This window comes from Tursiops truncatus, chromosome 8, assembly GCF_011762595.2.
Source record: "Tursiops truncatus isolate mTurTru1 chromosome 8, mTurTru1.mat.Y, whole genome shotgun sequence".
NCBI lineage: Eukaryota > Metazoa > Chordata > Mammalia > Artiodactyla > Delphinidae > Tursiops > Tursiops truncatus.
In genome coordinates this window covers 13932399-13949430 of record NC_047041.1, presented here as the reverse complement: position 1 = coordinate 13949430, position 17032 = coordinate 13932399, and the positions used below count along the sequence as shown (strand labels likewise).

The following is a 17032-nucleotide window of genomic DNA, read 5'->3' as shown; positions in this document are numbered from 1 at the left end:
CCGCCTTCGGACTGCCCAGCGACCCTCACTTGCCCCTCGACCCCCACTTCATTTCACTTCTGGGCTGCTGCCACGCCCCCCATCTTGACGGAGACACCTTCCTGGGCCCTGGAAAAGGAGCGGATCTGGGCATCCTGGCTTCCCCACTCACTCCAGCTGCCTGGCTTCCTGATAGATGGTGATTATTACATAATAGACCTGCTGGACAGAACCGTGCCAGCCCTCGGAACACTTTGCCCCTCCTCGAAGCCTGCCCCAGGGCCTGGCACCAGCAGCACAGAGCCTGCCGCGCTGCTCTGCCGGCTCCCCCAGCACCAGCTCCATTCCAGGGCGGGAGACCCCGGGGCTACCCTCCCTGGTGTCCCTGGGGCCACTTTCTGGGATGGGGCGGGCGCCAGGCTGGGAGTACGGCCGGCGCCCCGCAGGTCTCGGGGTTGGCCTGCGGAGTATGGTTTTACCAGCGCCTCTCCAGAATTGTGGGACCCAGCTGGCCCCTTCCAACCTGAACTTGGAACTTGGGAGCCAGTAGAGGTGGGGATAGGGGGCGCAGGGGCCAGGGTCGGACAGCGAAAGGAGTTTGGAAAAGATGCGGGGGCAGGAAAAGGGAGGCTGGGAGAGGGGGCCGACAGGGGCAGTGGGGGAGGGACTCTTATCCTGACAGGGCTCCCGCCTTCCCCGACTGGAGGGTTTGGAAAAACTGAGCAGGCAGCCAAGGCTTGGCTGGAAATCCTGCAGCCCACCCTCCTGGGGACACAAAGCTGGAGGGCGGGGGCAGGGCGGGGGGAGAGAGCACGACCCCGGGGAGGGCAGGGCCTCTTTTGGGGCTGGGGGCCCTGGGGCCAGGTCCCTGGGGAGGGGGTTCCTGGCGCTGTCTCCCCGCAGTCTGCTTCCCCCTTCTCCTTCTCTACCCCCTCCTTTTCCCCCTCCTCCCCCTCCCCGGCTCCAGTCTTGCAGATTGCGGGCAGACTTAACTCCTTGCGCGCCAGCCCGGTGGACTCCTAGGTGGTGACGCTATGAGGGAGGGAAGAAGGGAGGGACTCCCGACCTTACTCCCACCCACAGTTTAACACCTTGTGGCCCAGAACGCAGTCTCGGAACTTGGGCTTGTCAGAGCCCTAGAAGGCTGCCTGGTGCTCGAAGAACGACACACAAAACCCGGCACCTGAGAGCTGCGTAATCCAGTCCGCTCTCCTGCCACATCTTAACTGTCTACCCTCCCCTGTCACCCCAACCCTCTGTGCCTCTTCCTCCACCCTTTGGCCACCCTCCCGCTACCACCCCCACTAGTTGCTGCAAAGAGCCCTGACAGATAGAAGGATGCAGGGAACCCGGAAACCTGGGTTCTGTGGCTGCTTCTGCATTCTCCTCCGCATCCCGCCTGGGAGGCCCGGGCAGGTGACCGCAGCCCGGGCCTCTTTGGCCTCCAGGGGGCTCCTTCACACATCTGTGGGGGTAGCTACCCAACCAAGGCAGAGAATGCTAGCCTCCCCCAGCTCCAGCTAGGACAAGGGCCCGAGTAGCCGGAAACCCTGACTTCACTTCCACCCTAGCCCCTCTCCTAGGCAGCACTTCCTCCACCATCAGATTTGCCCCCCGTTCGGCCGTGAAAGACTATGCCTGAGGGCAGTACCTCAGTCTAGGCAGGAAGGGGTTAATGGAGCTCCCAGGCTCCCTGTGAGAGCCAGGTGAGGCACCGCCCATCTTGGCCTTCAGGTGTACGGGTGGGGAAGTGGAGGGACGCCGACCACAGGACTGCTCTTTTGCCCCCTGGTGGTTAGATCTGGCTTAGCAGTCTCTGGCAAAAGCTAGGCTCAGGTGGGGATTGGTGAAAGAAAAACTTTGGAGGCAGCTAGAGTACTCCTGCAGGAATAGCACCTTTGGAGAGAAAGAGAATCCTATGGGGAGGCTGGTGGAGCTCCCACAATCCCTGCCATGCCATCCCCACTTATCAGGCTGCCACAGTCACTTCCAGATCTTTGTCCTAGGGACCCTACTTGTGGGTCCCAGGTGCCCAGACACCTGGAGGAGGAATAGAAGATATAGGCTCTATCCTGCCAGGGTCTCAACCGAATGAAGGGGAGCGATAGAAGGAAGCTGCCCTCACCTTCTTTCCTCTCTGTGTCCAGCCTTCCCAGAACTCCCATTCCCTCCAGACCCCAGCAGCAAATGCAAACCTCTAGCCAGGCTTCAACGCTCCTACCAGCTACCCGGTCCCCCATCAGTTTCCCTCCCCTCTAGCCAAGCTGCCTTCTGAGTTTCTCCCCCATAAAGAGGGCCTCTTGAGGGATTCTAGGTGCTCACAACCATTTCCTCCTATCCCAGGCAGGGCTGAGACCCTTCCTCCCCTCTACCCAGAAGCCTTCCCAGGTTAGCGAAGGCCATGACCTTCAAGGGTTCCTTTCTCTTTTTTCCCAGTTGCCTCACTTCCTTCCCTCTCCCCATTTCCAATTATCTTCTATCTAAGGCTTCCTTTCACATAAGCAGCTCACCCAAGCAAGAACAATCCTGTCCTTGGATTCCTTGACTCCTCCAAGAATCATTGTCTGACCAACCTCACCCACTTATTCACTAAAAATATATCTATTGAGGACCTACTATGTACCAGGCACTGGACTAGACAATAGGTATATGTTGGTGAATGAGACAGACGTAGTTCTTGACTTCACAGAGGTCACTTGACCTCACTCTAGTTGGGGATAGACACATGAACAGGCGAATTCAATTCAGTGTCACGAAGGCTTGCACAGCACTTTGGAGAGACATCTATCTGGGACTTGGGAGTCTGGGAAAGTTTCCTGCAGTCAGCACCATCTGAGCTGAGACATTCCAGCCTAAGGTGTGGTTCTGTCCAGGCAGACACTACATCTAACTGGAGGTCTAAGTATAGAACAGGATTCCAGCAAGGGGTCTCACCAGATGTTACAAGAGATCGCTAAGTCTGCATTCCCAAACAATCCATATCTAATAAGTTCTCCAAGTCTCCAAAGAAATGAGACTGGGGACTTCCCTGGTGGTCCAGTGGGTAAGACTCTGCACTCCCAATGCAGGGGGCCTGGGTTCAATCCCTGATCAGGGAACTAGATCCCACATGCGTGCCACAACTAAGAAGTCCGCATGCCGCAAGGAACATCCTGTATGCCGCAGCTAAGACCCAGCACAGCCAAAATAAATAAATAAGTAAAAATGTTGTTTAAAAAGAAAAAGAAAAAAAGAAGGGAGACTGGCCAAGAGTATGTGACCTTGGCCTAGTCAGCCTCATCTCTGGGCCTTAGTTTCTTTAAAGAACAAGGGGGTTGGATGAGTTTATCTCCAGGCTCTTTTTTATCAAGAGGATAGCAATTAAATAGAAGGCTTGGTTTGTTGAGAGAAAAACAATCACATGGCTCTGGTTGGCTTGGGGATGGAAGGCAGAGTTCATAAGCCCCTGAGAGGCTGTCAGAGGCAGGGCCCGGAGAAGGCCACACAAGTCACCTCCTACTCCTCACTGCCTGGGTTGCCTGCCAGTTCTGAGTCCTGGGAACATTTAATTCTTGCCGTCAACTGAAGGCAAAAGCCTTTCTGAGATTTTGCTGGGAGGGGTGAGCATTGGGGGACAGCACCCCCAGAATATATTAATGCAACTTCATTAACTTGCTCTTGTATGTAGCACTATAAAGCTTTTATTTTGAAGAGACGGAATGTTCAGAGGTAAGGAAACTGAGGCACAGAGTGGTGAAAGGACTGGCCTAAAATCACATGGCTGGTGAGTGATGGCTGGAAGAGGTGCCAGGTCTCCTAATTCCCAGTCCAGACACTTTCCACGACACCACTGCAGCACTCACTTCCAAATTTCCATTGGACTTCTTCCTGCGTCTGGCTCATTTCCCTGGGAGGCCATAAGATCTGGGAAGGCAGGCTTGGCCTTCTTATCTGGACGTCCCCCAGAGCCTGGTGCAGGGCTCTGAACAGAGGGAGGGGTTCTCAGAACCCCCAGTCTCCCAGCCCCCCTTTCCTCTCCTTCCATGACCTTATTTACATGCACGTAGGTCTCTGGCTCAACCTAAAAAGGCATCCCTGGATTGTGGACAGAGCCTTGGGCCAGGCATATTCCCAGTCCCAACCAGGCCTAAAACCTGCTCTGTGACTTTGAGCAAGCTGATTAACTTCCCCGGGCTTCATTTTCTCCATCTGTCAAGACCCGTAACCGATTCTAACTCCTGGGGCATTTGTAACTTGAAATCCCAGATTAGGAAGTGTTTTTAAAAGCTCTAACTCTGAAGTAAGGGAGTAAGCTTAACGTTTCTGCCTTTTTGCAGGATTCCACAGCCTCAGGACCATGTCTGCTCTATCTGCAAGGACTGGGTACTGCTTGGGGTTCCTTCACCCTGATACCATGCTGGGTCCTATGAAAGTTACAGGATGTATAACCTGAATATATTCTGGGGTCCCACAGCCCAAATATCAAAAGTAATTTCGAAAAGGAATCCTAATTTTTACTTGTATCTCTTGAAAGTGATCCAATTCTTAACCTACAGCACATCTTATTCAAATTCCCTTTCCTCTTCTATTCTGCTGCACCTTGCAACAGTTAAATCGCTCTCTGCCTCTCTCTGTTCTCTGTAGTCAAGAAAGCTTTTCTGTCTCTCTTGGCCCACCATCTTCTCCTTATTACAAAGATTAGCTTAGCCTCTTATGTTTCATTATTTTCTTTTTTCCTTCACCCATTACCCAGATTCTCCCTAACACAAAAATAACGTTACCTGTCTCCTGCCTCTAGGTCTTATCTCTCACCTCTTGTTCTCCCAGTTTCATGTTACGAAAGCCCTGGAACTGAGCAGGCCACGACAAGATTTCCAACAACAGGTGAGGGATAAAATTATCTTGGGGCTGAGGGGAGGCAAGGCAGAGGGAGGCTGCGAACAGCCAGTGGTTAGTAAGTTTTTAATCCTGTAACAGATAATAAAGGCACCTGCCCTCAAGGAGCTTATAAAATGGGGACAATTAAAGAACAGTAAAAGATGCTAAATCATTAAAAGATGTGGAGCCGATGCACCCAGTGCAGGTTGCATCCTCAGGCAGACCTGGAAGAGAAACAGGAAACTAACCTCAGGTACAGGGGAGCGCAGAGGCCCCAGTGAGGGGCGCAGATGGAGCAGAAACAGAAGTCATAGATCTTGGCGGGAAGGGGTCTCAAAGACCAACTACCTAGTTCCAATTCTTTCTGATGCTCAACTCTCTGATAACATCCCTGGCAAGCAGTGTTTCAACATCTTTACAAACACCTCCAGTAATGGGGAGCTTCCTACCTCCCAAGGCAACTCACTCCATTTACGAACATCTGTTTTTCCTTCCTTGGAGCTGAATTTTATCTCCTTGTGGTCTCTACTCATTAGTCCATAAACTACCTCCTGGCCCTTCACATATCTGGGCTTTAATGACTCCAGACTCTTCTCCTCTTCTCTAGCCTAAACATTCCCCGTTCACTAAAGTTATGCCCACGAAGACAAGTGGCCAACTTAGAGTAAAGCAGGACTATCAATCCTCTCCTTTATTCCAAAAACTATATCTCTAGTAATATGGCTTAAAATTGGATGCACTTTTGGCAACCATGTTATGCTGATGACTCAGACTGAACTTACTAATACCCCAATTCTATTTTACCTGAACTGCTTCTAAGACATGTCTAGTCTGTGTGTGTTGCTGAGATCTTACACAGATCTCTGACCATTTCATCTTCTTAGGTTTTCCTACCATTCTATATACATGGAGCTGATTTTTGGATCCTTACCCTGTCTTTCAAAGTGTTTACTAACCCTCCAGGCTTAGATCTGTGAAATGTGATACTATATTTTCATATACACTATTAATAGAAATATTTAAGAGGACAGAGATGAGGGCAAACCCTAAAGCACACGAATGTTCCTGGTTGATACCAGTCCATGGCATATTGAGAAGTAGCAAGATACATGGTGTTGTAGGTGGAATGGGTCAGATCATAATGGACCTCAAAAGCCTAGTGGAAGAATAAGAAAGTCAGAAGGCTCAGAACCAGAATGTTTTTGAGTAGAAGAGTCACGTGGAAGCAGACTAGTATAGCAACAAAATAAAACAAAGCACTGACTGTGGAACTCCACAGATCTGGACTTGAGTCCTAGCTCTATTGCTTACTAGTTGTAGAACTTGGACAACTTACTTTAACCACTCTGAGCATCAATTCCTTCTCCTGTAAAATGGGGTAATACCTACTTCATAGATTACTGTGAAAATTAAATGAGATGACATATATGAAGAGCCTAATACACAATGGGTGCTCAATAAATCAAGTAGAAAAAGAGGGTGAGAAGAAAATCATGTTTCAGATGGGTTTGTTTTCTTAGAGGAGACTACCTTTCTAGGAGACCCAGGTGAGGATGGGACTATAGTGTGAGCCTCGAATGACTTGCTGGGCACTCAGTCTCAGGTGGTATAGATGAAAGGGCAAAGGGATATAAGCATATTCTCCTCTTCAGAAGAAGAGTTGATACCCCTTGGACTCTAGCTACATATGGAGAATGACAGAGAGAGAGGAGTCACAGGCGGCACTGAGGTTTTTACCCTGGGTAGTGACAGGGAAGTACTGTAAAGAGGGCTGATGCTTTGCGGAAGATGGGTTCATGTTTAGAGTTGTTGAAGTAGGCAGGATGGTAGGCATCCCCATGGTTATGACCAGTGAGGAGGTAGAGAGACTTGACTGGAATTTGGAGAGAGAGAAGTCAGAGCAAATGTATGTTTGCCAGTGGGAGCTGTAGGCATGCAGCAAGTTCTCTGAGGGTGAGTTGGGAAGTGAACCAAGGACAGTGCCATGCAGGACCCCCCAGAGCCATGCTGATCCTTCTTCTTCTTTTTTTTAAAAAAAAATTATTTATTTTATTTATTTATTTTGGCTGTGTTAGGTCTTCGTTGCTGCGCACTGGCTTTCTCTAGTTGCAGTGAGCAGGGGCTACTCTTCGTTGAGGTGCGCAGGCTTTTCATTGTGGTGGCTTCTCTTGTTGTGGAGCACGGGCTCTAGGCATGCGGGCTTCAGTAGTTGTGGCACGTGGGCTCAGGAGTTGTGGCTCACGGGATCTAGAGCGCAGGCTCAGTAGTTGTGGCGCAGGGGCTTAGTTGCTCCGCGGCATGTGGGATCTTCCCGGACCAGAGCTCGAACCCATGTCCCCTGCATTGGCAGGCAGATTCTTAACCACTGCGCCACCAGGGAAGCCTAGCCATGCTGATTCTGACTTGGGACTAGAGAAGAAACTGCCCAATCCTGCTTTCCCTCTCCGCCCCCCATTCCCTGCTTCCTGATCAGAGTTGAATAGATAGACCAGACCTTAAATCCACTCTCGCATCACTGACCTCTGTGCAGAGCCCACTGGGACCCAAACTGTGTCCCTCCATGACTCTCCACTTTTCTGCCCTGACGTGAGAAGGAACTCAAGCTCTTGTCCAGCCAATAGACTCTAGCTTGTTGCTACGATCTTGGACTTCAGAAAGGAGAGATGAGGGGGGAAGGTGTAGAAAGAGAGCTTTGAACAGAAGCAGGCAGGGACAAAGGGAGTGCAAGAGAGAAACAGAGAAGTTGAGCAGGAAAGGTGAGCACCATGGGTATGGAGAAAGGCAGACTGATAGAGGAGAAAAAGAGAGACGGACAGGGAAGAAAAAAAGATTTGCCGAGAAACTGATGAAGTGCAACTGAGAAAACTGTTGCCATGGCGACGGGTCCAGAGGAGGGAGTAGGAATATAAATCGGATTATGAGTTGGGGGAGTGGGGAGGGGTGTTGCTCAAGACCCAGAGGCAGTGCCCCCACCCCAGGTCCTCCCCACCAGACCTCCTTCACCCACAAGGAATGCCTTTCCCAGGGGTGTCCCAAGGCCAATCCAAGGAGTGCAGTGAGGACAGAAGCACTGGAGGGCCTAGGGCTCTGGCACTCCCTCTCCTCCCCTCACCCTGGGTGAAGCAGAGCTGTACTCCCACCCCAGTGTGCCTCCTTGACTCTGGGAGAGCTCTCTCCATCAACCCTAATTTCTTTCATTCTACCTCTTCATCAGAGCCCCGAAGTGAAGACAGGGGAGGGAACTTGTTTTAAACACCTACTATGTGCCAAACACTGTGTTGGGCATCTCAGGACTTGTTTCATTTCGTCCTCAGCACGGCCCTCAGAGGTAGGTTTATCGCCTCCACTGACAGGCAGGAAACTGAGATCAAGGTCCCAAGCTGGTGAGCAACAGCCGGAGTGGGGTGCAGCCAGGCCCATCTGCTCCAAAGCTGTTTCCTCTCCTCCTAGCCCTCTGCCTACCTGGCAGAGCCTGTGTCCCATTCCCCGGCTTTTTCCTGTGCCCTCGGAACAGGTCGGGGCAGGCTGGGGCTTCGGGGGATGGACGAGTTTGAGGCTCTCATTCTATTCTGAGAGATACAGAGAGTTGGGGAGACTTGAGGCAAATACGCCACAGCGGCCAGACTCTGGGCTAAGTGGGAGGCGAAGGGGTGCTCTGAGCTCAGGGCTGGGGGAGTGGGGAGGAAGGGCGGAGGTGGAGAGGACCGTGGGAGTGTGGGAAGCTCAGAGGCCAGGCCATTTCCGGGCGATGCTGCGAGACACAGCGCGGCCACGTGGGGAGCTGGGGAACCCGCAGCTCTCGGTTTGCAAGTCTCTGAGCTAGTGAGCCAGAGGGACTGGGGGTTGGTATTTGACTGCAGGTCTCTTCTCTGCAAGTAAAGTGGCTGGAGGGGGGAAGAGGAGGACGTGGCTTCCCTCCCCCTCCCTAAGGCTTCTATACAAATAACAGTTTTGCAAAGCGCACCATATCTGATGCATCATTCAACAGGACCTGGGGAGGTGGGAGAAGGCAGAGGTTGGGGTTATGGCCTGGGCATTTATGCCAAGACCACCCCTCCCCGCTACGAGGGTGCAATGAGATTCGAGAGGATGCTGGTACCCTTCCATCATACCTTGCTGTTCCTCCTAGTGGCTACCTGGTTACTTTGAAACAGCTCCCCATTCTCTCTGGGGACTGGCTTGAGCCACTCCCTAACCAGGAAGTCCATGTGTGTATAAGAGATGGCTGGTCCCAAGAGGGGCAAAACGTCCCTTGTCACCAAGCTGGAGATCCCAGGTCCCTGCCCCACACCCCTGTAGAGAGGGATTGGAGGATAGAGCTCCTTCCTCCTCAGGCCTGAAGGGAAGGCTGATCCAGATCAGCTCACTTGTACCGCTTCAGTTCACACCATCTCCTCCACGTGCCACCAACATCCAGGACACCCCTCCTGACCCTCCTTCCCTGTTCCCGTCATAGGTTCCGGACCCAAGAGGGTCTAAGGAACTGCCTGGGGGTGAGAAGAAGAGCATCTTCCTTGTCCTCCGCCTTCACACCTGCCCTCCCCAGGCTGTCCGGTCTCCCACCCCTTCACCGTATCCCAGGCCCAACTACACCCGGACCTGCAGGCCTTCAACACCCTCTTGCCAGCCCAGTCCCGCTCAGTCACCTGTTCCCCTAGTCTGAAGCAATCTCCACGACTCCTACTTGCCACATCCAAGGAGTACGTGTCATGGCTCTTTCTTCCCTGAGCACCAGTTTGCTACGGAACAAACTGAAAGTATTCTTCTTTGGGTACCTGGGACACCACTCCCTCCTGGCGCTTTTTTTTTCTTTTAGGGAAGATTCTCATTCTCCTTTGCAGGCTCCTCTTTTCCTCTGCCCATAGTGTTGCTGTTCCCCAGGCTCTGTTCTTGACCTTGTCTTCTTACTTGGCTTGTACTTCTCTCCAAGGCTGCAGCTGTCACACCTAGCTGGCAACCTCCCTGAGCTCCAGATCAGGCATCCGACCACCTTCCATACACCTCCACCTGGGTGTCCTCCAGGCACCTCAACTCAGCAAGTTCAGTGATCTCCATCCCCTTCCCACAAATCTGCTCCTCCCACCCCCACTCATGCCCAGCTAGTGACAGTGCCATCATCCACCCAGCTGCCCCAGTCAGGACGCACCCTTAACGCTGCTCTCCACCCCCCTCCACAGCCCTCCCAGCCAAACCATCACCCCCAAATCTCCTCTTCTGTCATCTTTTGCCTGGAATCTTATCTCAACAGCATGTCAGAGACATCCAAAATACCTCCCAGCTGTTCACCCAGCACAATCTCTGCATTGCAGCAAAAACCATCTTTATAAGATACAAATTTGATCACGACACTCTCCAGTTTAAAACCCTTCAAGGGCTTCCTTTTAGCCTTAGGATAAAAATTAAAGTGCTTAAAGGGGCTTACAAGACTTTTCATCTGGTCCCAGCTACTTCTCCAGTGACTCCCTCAAAATCCACTCTAACCTTCCGATGGGCCCATTCTCTAATCTTGGTCCCTTGGTCCCTTGGTCCCTTACAGCCTAGAACAATTTCTCCTCTCCACCCCCACCCCCACCCCCACCCCCCTGCCTTCACGCTGCTAACTCCTACTCAAACTTCAGGTCTTCACTTATTCACCACTTCCTCCAGGAAGCCCTTAGGGACTACCCAAACCCATGTAAGTTGCCACTTCTGTGAGGAGCCTCTTTGGTGAGTCTGATCTTAGTTTCCTCATTAATAAAATGAGGACAATAATAACAGTACTCACATCACAGAGGTTGTCATGAAGATCAAGCAAGAAAATATACATAAAGGATTTAGCACAGCATCTGGCATGTTGTAAGCACTCAGTAAATAACAGCTGTTATTATTACATCTTCTACTAAAATCCTGATGCAATGAGTAGTGACCTCTTCAGTATCTCCCACTGGACCATAATTTCAGGGAGAACAATGTCTTGTTCACATCAATGTCCAGCACTTAGCACAGTGACTGATGCAAAGGCATTTAATAAACATTTATTGAATAAATTAATTCGGGCCATCATTATTTCTTGTACGGATTAGCTCTCCTTCAGCCTAAGGAGAGGCTTAATTACCCCGCAGTCAAGCCTCCACCTACTCTTTCAGTAATTTTTCTACAACTAGATTGAATTATGCGACTTCCCTACTCAAACCCTGTCGGAGATTCCTCCTGTCTGTGGAGATCACAGGGCGATTGCTCCTTCACTTCTGTACCCCACCCCTTCCACAGCAAACCCTCCTGCCCAGGGTCCTGGCTGTGCTGAACCCCTTGCTGCTTCCACACCCTCCAGCCTCTATGCCCTCAGCCTCAAATATCCTTCCAACACTGTGTCCCAGATGACACAGCTGGGGATCCGAGGGCAAAGCTGGCCTCGAAGATGTATATTGTTTGGCTCACAAAGTGCATTTTCCTAATATATATTTAGTTTAAAATTTGAAAATAAGATCATTTTACCAAAAAATTCAGATTTTTGGCTTCTCGTGAAAAAGCGAGGAGGCGTGGCCATACTAGGTCCCCACCTTCCACAAGGCAACTCTTCCAGAGCTGCATGGGGTGGCCCGGTAGATGGAACTCGTGCTGCTACAGTCTTTCTAGTTGGCCCAGTCTCACTCACCTTGTTTTACTACTTTTGTTATCTGCCTGGACCCTGGAGACACCGGGGTCTTCAGCCCCTGCCGGCCTCACAACTTTTTTTTTTTTTTTTTGGCTACACTGCGAGGCTTGTGGGATTTTAGTTCCCCGACCAGGGAATGAACCCAGGCCCTCCGCAGTGAAAGTGCCAAGTCCTAACCACTGGAGTGCCAGGGAATTCCCAGCAACATTTTGATCCCATCCAGCTGCAGTGAGGATCTTGGCTTTGTCTCCTTAGCAGCCACCTAGATGGCCCCCACTCCTGCTCCTCTACCTCTCCCACACCTTTGCTCTGCCTTGACCTCATTGAACACCCGCTCGCTCAGTCCTCTTTCCTGTCACATCTATCACTCCTTCTCAAAACTAGCCTAGACCTTATTCTCCATCCCTTGAATCTTGTCAATACCCTCAACTTTCCCTACCTTGGAAACCCTGAGTCAGTACAATGTGACAGTTTTATCATTTCTATGCTCTAGCTGTTGAGTAATTTGAACAGTTCCCAAAATGTCAAGGTCAGTAGGATGGTTAATTTTATGTGTCAACCTGACTGGGCCATGTTGTCCAGATATCTGGTCAAACTTTATTCAGGATGTTTCTGTGAAGGTGTTTTTTGGATGAGATTAACATTTAAATCAGCAGATTTTGAGTAAAGCAGATTACCCCATAATATGGGTGGGTCTCATCCAATCAGTTGAAGGCCCTAATGGAACAAAGATGACCTCCACCCTCTCCCCATGAGAAGGAAGGAATTCAGCCAACAGACTGCCTTTGGACTCAAAAACTGCAACTCTTTTCCTGAGTCTCCAGCCTGCCGGCCTCCCCCATCAGATTTTGGATTTGCCAAGCCTCCACAATTGCATGAGCCAATTCCTTAAAATAAATCTGTCTATATATACACATCCTGTTGGTGCTGTTTCTCTGGAGAACCCTAACTAATACAGTCCGTGCCCCTGAAGACCAGTAGTCCTCACGCTGAGCTGGGCTGTCACCTCCAAACACAGCCTTCCTCAGGGCTGTTTGTAGCTGTGTCTTCCTCTCCCACAACAGCTAGGCCCCAAACCCTTCTCCCCACCGAGTATCCTACTTCCCAGGGAAAGCAGAGACATTCAGGAGGGAGCTCCCTTAACTTACTTCTCTCATCCCCCAACCTTTCCCAACACAATCCCCCCCCACGCAAAGTATAAGATTTCTCTGCACCATTGCCCCCATTCTTCTCTATCTGGAAAGTGTCATTCCTACGGCCAAAGGCTAATGCCTCCACCTCTGATCTGAGTCCCATCTTCTCCCTCCTCCAGGAGCCTCCCCATAAATTATACCTCCCTCTCTCCTGTATCTTTAACTTTAAAAACAAAACAGGTGAGACTTTTCTGTACCCCCAATTCCCTCCAGTTATGTCTCCTTCCCTTCCCAGCCAAGCTTCTTCAAAGAGCAGTCTACACAGTTCTGACTCTCCCTCCTCCCACTTATCCCTGGACTCTCACAGTCTGGCTTCTGCCCCCCTCACCTGCAGGAACCTGCCCTGAAGGACACACACACCCCTCAAGATGCTAGGCTCAGGGACATTTATCAGTCCTTGCCTTCAATCCTGACCTTCATACCGTTTGACACCTCCTTTGCAAAACCTTCCATCCACTTTCTACTGGTTCTCCTCCTAATGCTCATTCCTCCTTCATCAGCTTCTCGCCCTCCATCTGTCCTCTAGACACTGTGTTTCCCAGAATCCTGTCCTTGGTTGTCTTGTCCTTCCCTTCCACTACTCTCTTCAAGGACTCTTTTCTACATTTATGATTTTAACCATCGCCTGCCTTCCCTCTCTTCATCCCAGACCTCCCCGCTGTGCTGGAGCAAATGTCATTTTCATCTGACTTGCCCAAGATATTGGTATTAGTTATCTATTACTGCATAACAGCTTATCCCCAAATTTAGTGGCTTATAAAAGCAAACATTTATTCTGAGAATCAGGAATCTGGGAAAGACTTAGCCGGGTGTCTCATGAAGTTGCAGTGAAGATGCCAACCTGGGCCACTGTCATCTGAAGGACTGACTGGAGCTGCAGGCTCTGCCTCCAAGCTCGCTCATTCACTGGCTGTCGGTTGGAGGCCTCAACTCCTCTCTGGGTCTTGGCAGGAGGCCTCAATCCCTTGCCACGTGGACCTCCCCATGGAGGTGCTCCCATGCCCTCCAGGGTGAGCAATCCATGAGAGCAAGGAGGAAGATGCAATGCCTTTTAGGACCTACTCTCAGAAGTGACCTACCATCACTTCTGTCATATTCTATTGGCCACATAGACCAACGCTGACACAACGTACCAGTCTTTTACCCACTGCCAATTCATTCTCCACACTGTTTCTAGAATGATCTTTAAGCAAGTAAAACACCTCAAAGGCTTTCTGTTTTCTTCAGCCTAAAAACCAAGCTCCTTAGCATAACATACAAAGCCATTGGTGACCCAACCGGGTAGCTAGTGCTCTCACCAGGTCCATCCTTTAATACTTCTTTCTAGCCAAGATGTATGGTTCACAGTTCCCAGGAGGTGTCAGGATAATTCACTTCTGAGCCTTTTCATGTGCTGTTCCCTCTTTTTGGAATATCCCACTTAGGAAGGCTAACTCTGAAACTCTCCAAAATTCAGCAACTTGAGAACAGGAATTGTGTCTTGTTATCTCTGTATCTCATCACCTAGCATAGTACCCACCATAGAGGAGTTGTTCGACAAATGTTTACTGAATGAATAAGTGTGTGAGAAGGCAGTTCCTGCATGCCTAGTACCCCTGTGGCATTTGTGGTATCCAAGGAGCAGCTTGTCCACCTCTCAATCACTCTCCCCTCTCAGACTAACTTTCCTGCCCAACCATCTCCCTGTGCTTCAATGACATGGTTGGAAAACACATTCTGAATTCTAACCCACCTCATTTCTTGCTCACTCTGTGACCTTGGGAACATTATTTATTGCCTCTGAGCCTCTAGTCTTCATCTGCACCAAGGGTTAATAAAAAGGAGAGGATAAGATAAATTACTTAAATTAATATTAATTGAACTAGATACTGTGCTAGGCACTCTTAAATAAATTAGCTTGAGCGATAGTCATAGTATCCTGGTGAGACAGACTTTATACCCTTTCTACAGAAGAGGAAACTGCAGCTCAGAGTAGTTATGTAGGTAACTCAGCCAAGGTCAGAAAACTGGAAGATTTGAGGCAAGTGGTTGTATCATAGGCAACATTAGAAAAAAATAAAGAAGCATCCAGTTGTCTTCCATCACTGAACAACTGAGATTTTCTTACTCTCACAGCTTTTTCCAGCCTAGTATCTCAAGGATAGAGGCTCTGACATTTCCCACCAGAAAAACATTTGGTGAGCACTGCATCTTACCCCCAGGTTCAAGTCGCCAGGGTTTCCCCCGGTCTGCTCCTACAGATTCTGACAATGATCTCAACATTCCTTCTGCACCTTTATTTTAGAGCATATTTACACCTGTCATATCTTACTAGATAGATGGGAAAGACTGAGTCTTCCCATTTTACAGGTGAGAAAATTAAGGTTCAAAGTAACTCACCTAAAGTCATACGGTATCACTCCTCAACAGGACAGTAGTCCCCATCAGAAGTTGACATGCCCATGGAACCAAGGGGACATGTTCTAATTGACTGGGAAGCAGAAGAGTGGCATTAGGGAAGGAGAACCATTAAGTATATCAGACAGACCTGAGTTCTGATCTGAGCTCTATTGGTTGCAAAACTAGCATAGTTCAATTTAAAAAGAAAGAAGGAAGGAAGGAAGGAAGAAAGAAAGGAAGAACCACAGTTTAGAAAGAGTAGTTCTGTTTTAGGAGCTAATCTTTGTGGCAGAATAGAGAGATCAGGAGCTCCTTGAGGGCAAAATTTTATCTTACCTTCATATCCCTGGTGCTTAGCACAGTTCCAGGGACATAACTGGTATTTAATAAATGTCTGTTGTCTTGACTAGGGGATTTGGAAGGAAGGAGGCAGGGGAGGGAACTTGAGTGAGTTGAGAATCAAGAATCCAAGGGGGAGACAGCCTAGAAAGAGTGGGTCCAAGAGAGAGACTCCAGGCATTTGTGGCCCTGGTTCCCTTTCTCCAAGCCATGAGGAAATCCTCCAGAGGAAGAGGGTGCTGTGGCTTTAAATGACTTCAGCGTTGTCAATGAATCTGCTCTGCTAAAAGAGTTATCCTCTTGCTCCTGCGCTTGAGCTCCCCCTTCTCTCAGCTCCCCAAACCCTTCTCGGCTGCTATGATGGGATAATTAGATGCGAGCGCTCAGCACAGATGATGCTCCAGTTGCTTAGCAACTAATGGTTTCCATGGAGACCGCAAAGCACAGCCTCCAGAGCAGCCAGTGAGCAGCTCGGCAGGGCAGGGAGAAGACGCAACTCTCAGCTCCTCCAGAAACCTGGGGAGGGCCAGGGGTGGGGAAGGGGGGGGATTGGAGGGAGAAAGGAGGGTTTAAAGGCACAGGCCCCTCTTATCCTTTTAAAATCTGGTCAGAGCTCTGCCCTCCCCTACCCAACTCCATCCCCCTCATAATTTCAGATGGGGATGGGGGCTTAGGAGTGGACCCAACACGACGCACTCTGCAATAAACCCAACCTCTTCTCCTTTCTCCTCCTGGTTTGTGACTGAAATGGGAAGGAGTCTCTTCCAAGCCCAAGTGTAAACATCCTCCCAGTTGGTGATGGGATTTGAAGAGTACTAAGAAGATCCTTCACCCCTGGAATTCCACCATTTAGTCTGTTCCCGCTCTCCAAAGTTCTCAATGTGCAAAAGATCCTCTTTCAGTTTGTAGAACGATGATAAGATCTGATCTAAAAGGGGACAAAAGCCAAGGTGCAGGAAAAACAGGATTCAGTTCTTCACCCAAAGGCAGCCTGTCCTGGGAGACTGGGGAAAAACACCTGCTCCTGATCTCCATCACAGGATCCAGAGCGTGTGTGTGGGAGGGGGGAGGCAATACAGAGCATCTGGCGACTCAAAGTGTGGGTCTCCCAGACTAGCATCAATCAACGTTACCTGGAAGCTCGTTAGAAATGCAGAATTTCAGGCTCCATCTCAGACCCACTGAATCAGAAACTGCATCTTAACAAGATCCCCGGTGATTCATATGCACATTAAATTTGGAGAAGCGCTGGTCTGAGGCCCTCCTACTCTGCTTGGGTCCATGAGTCCTATCTTTATTGTCACCGCCTGCTCACACCCCAGGCCTTGAGCCTACCTTCCCACCGTGGGGGTAAGGACACAACTCCACCGGCCCCTTACTTCCCTACCAGGACCCCGGCCCTCTTCCAGGACTGGGGAAGCTAGAGTGGCTCCTGGAGCAGAAAGACACACATAACACTCTCTGAGGAGGTCTACGACCTCTCCTGACAAAGTATTCCATGTTCCACAAGTGGTTCTGCTGCTGAGTCTCAGTTTCCACATCCACAAAAGGTAGCCAATGACATCTACCACCCAGGATGGCTGTGAGGGTAAGTGTGGAGCAACCAAAGACCCTGCCTGGGGCTCAGGGTAGGTGCCTTCTCCTCTTGTCT

General features: G+C 50.1%; 1 long non-coding RNA gene across 2 annotated transcripts in view; it reads right to left on the bottom strand.

Annotated features, from left to right (window-relative positions):
* Positions 1-10363: 10363 nt before the first annotated feature.
* LOC109550961 (uncharacterized) overlaps positions 10364-17032 on the bottom strand; it is a 32638-nt gene continuing 25969 nt past the window's right edge. For both annotated transcript variants that reach the window (XR_004527813.2, XR_012333299.1), the window contains one exon: positions 10364-16309. This is a non-coding gene — a long non-coding RNA (uncharacterized lncRNA). The remainder of the gene's footprint in view (positions 16310-17032) is intronic.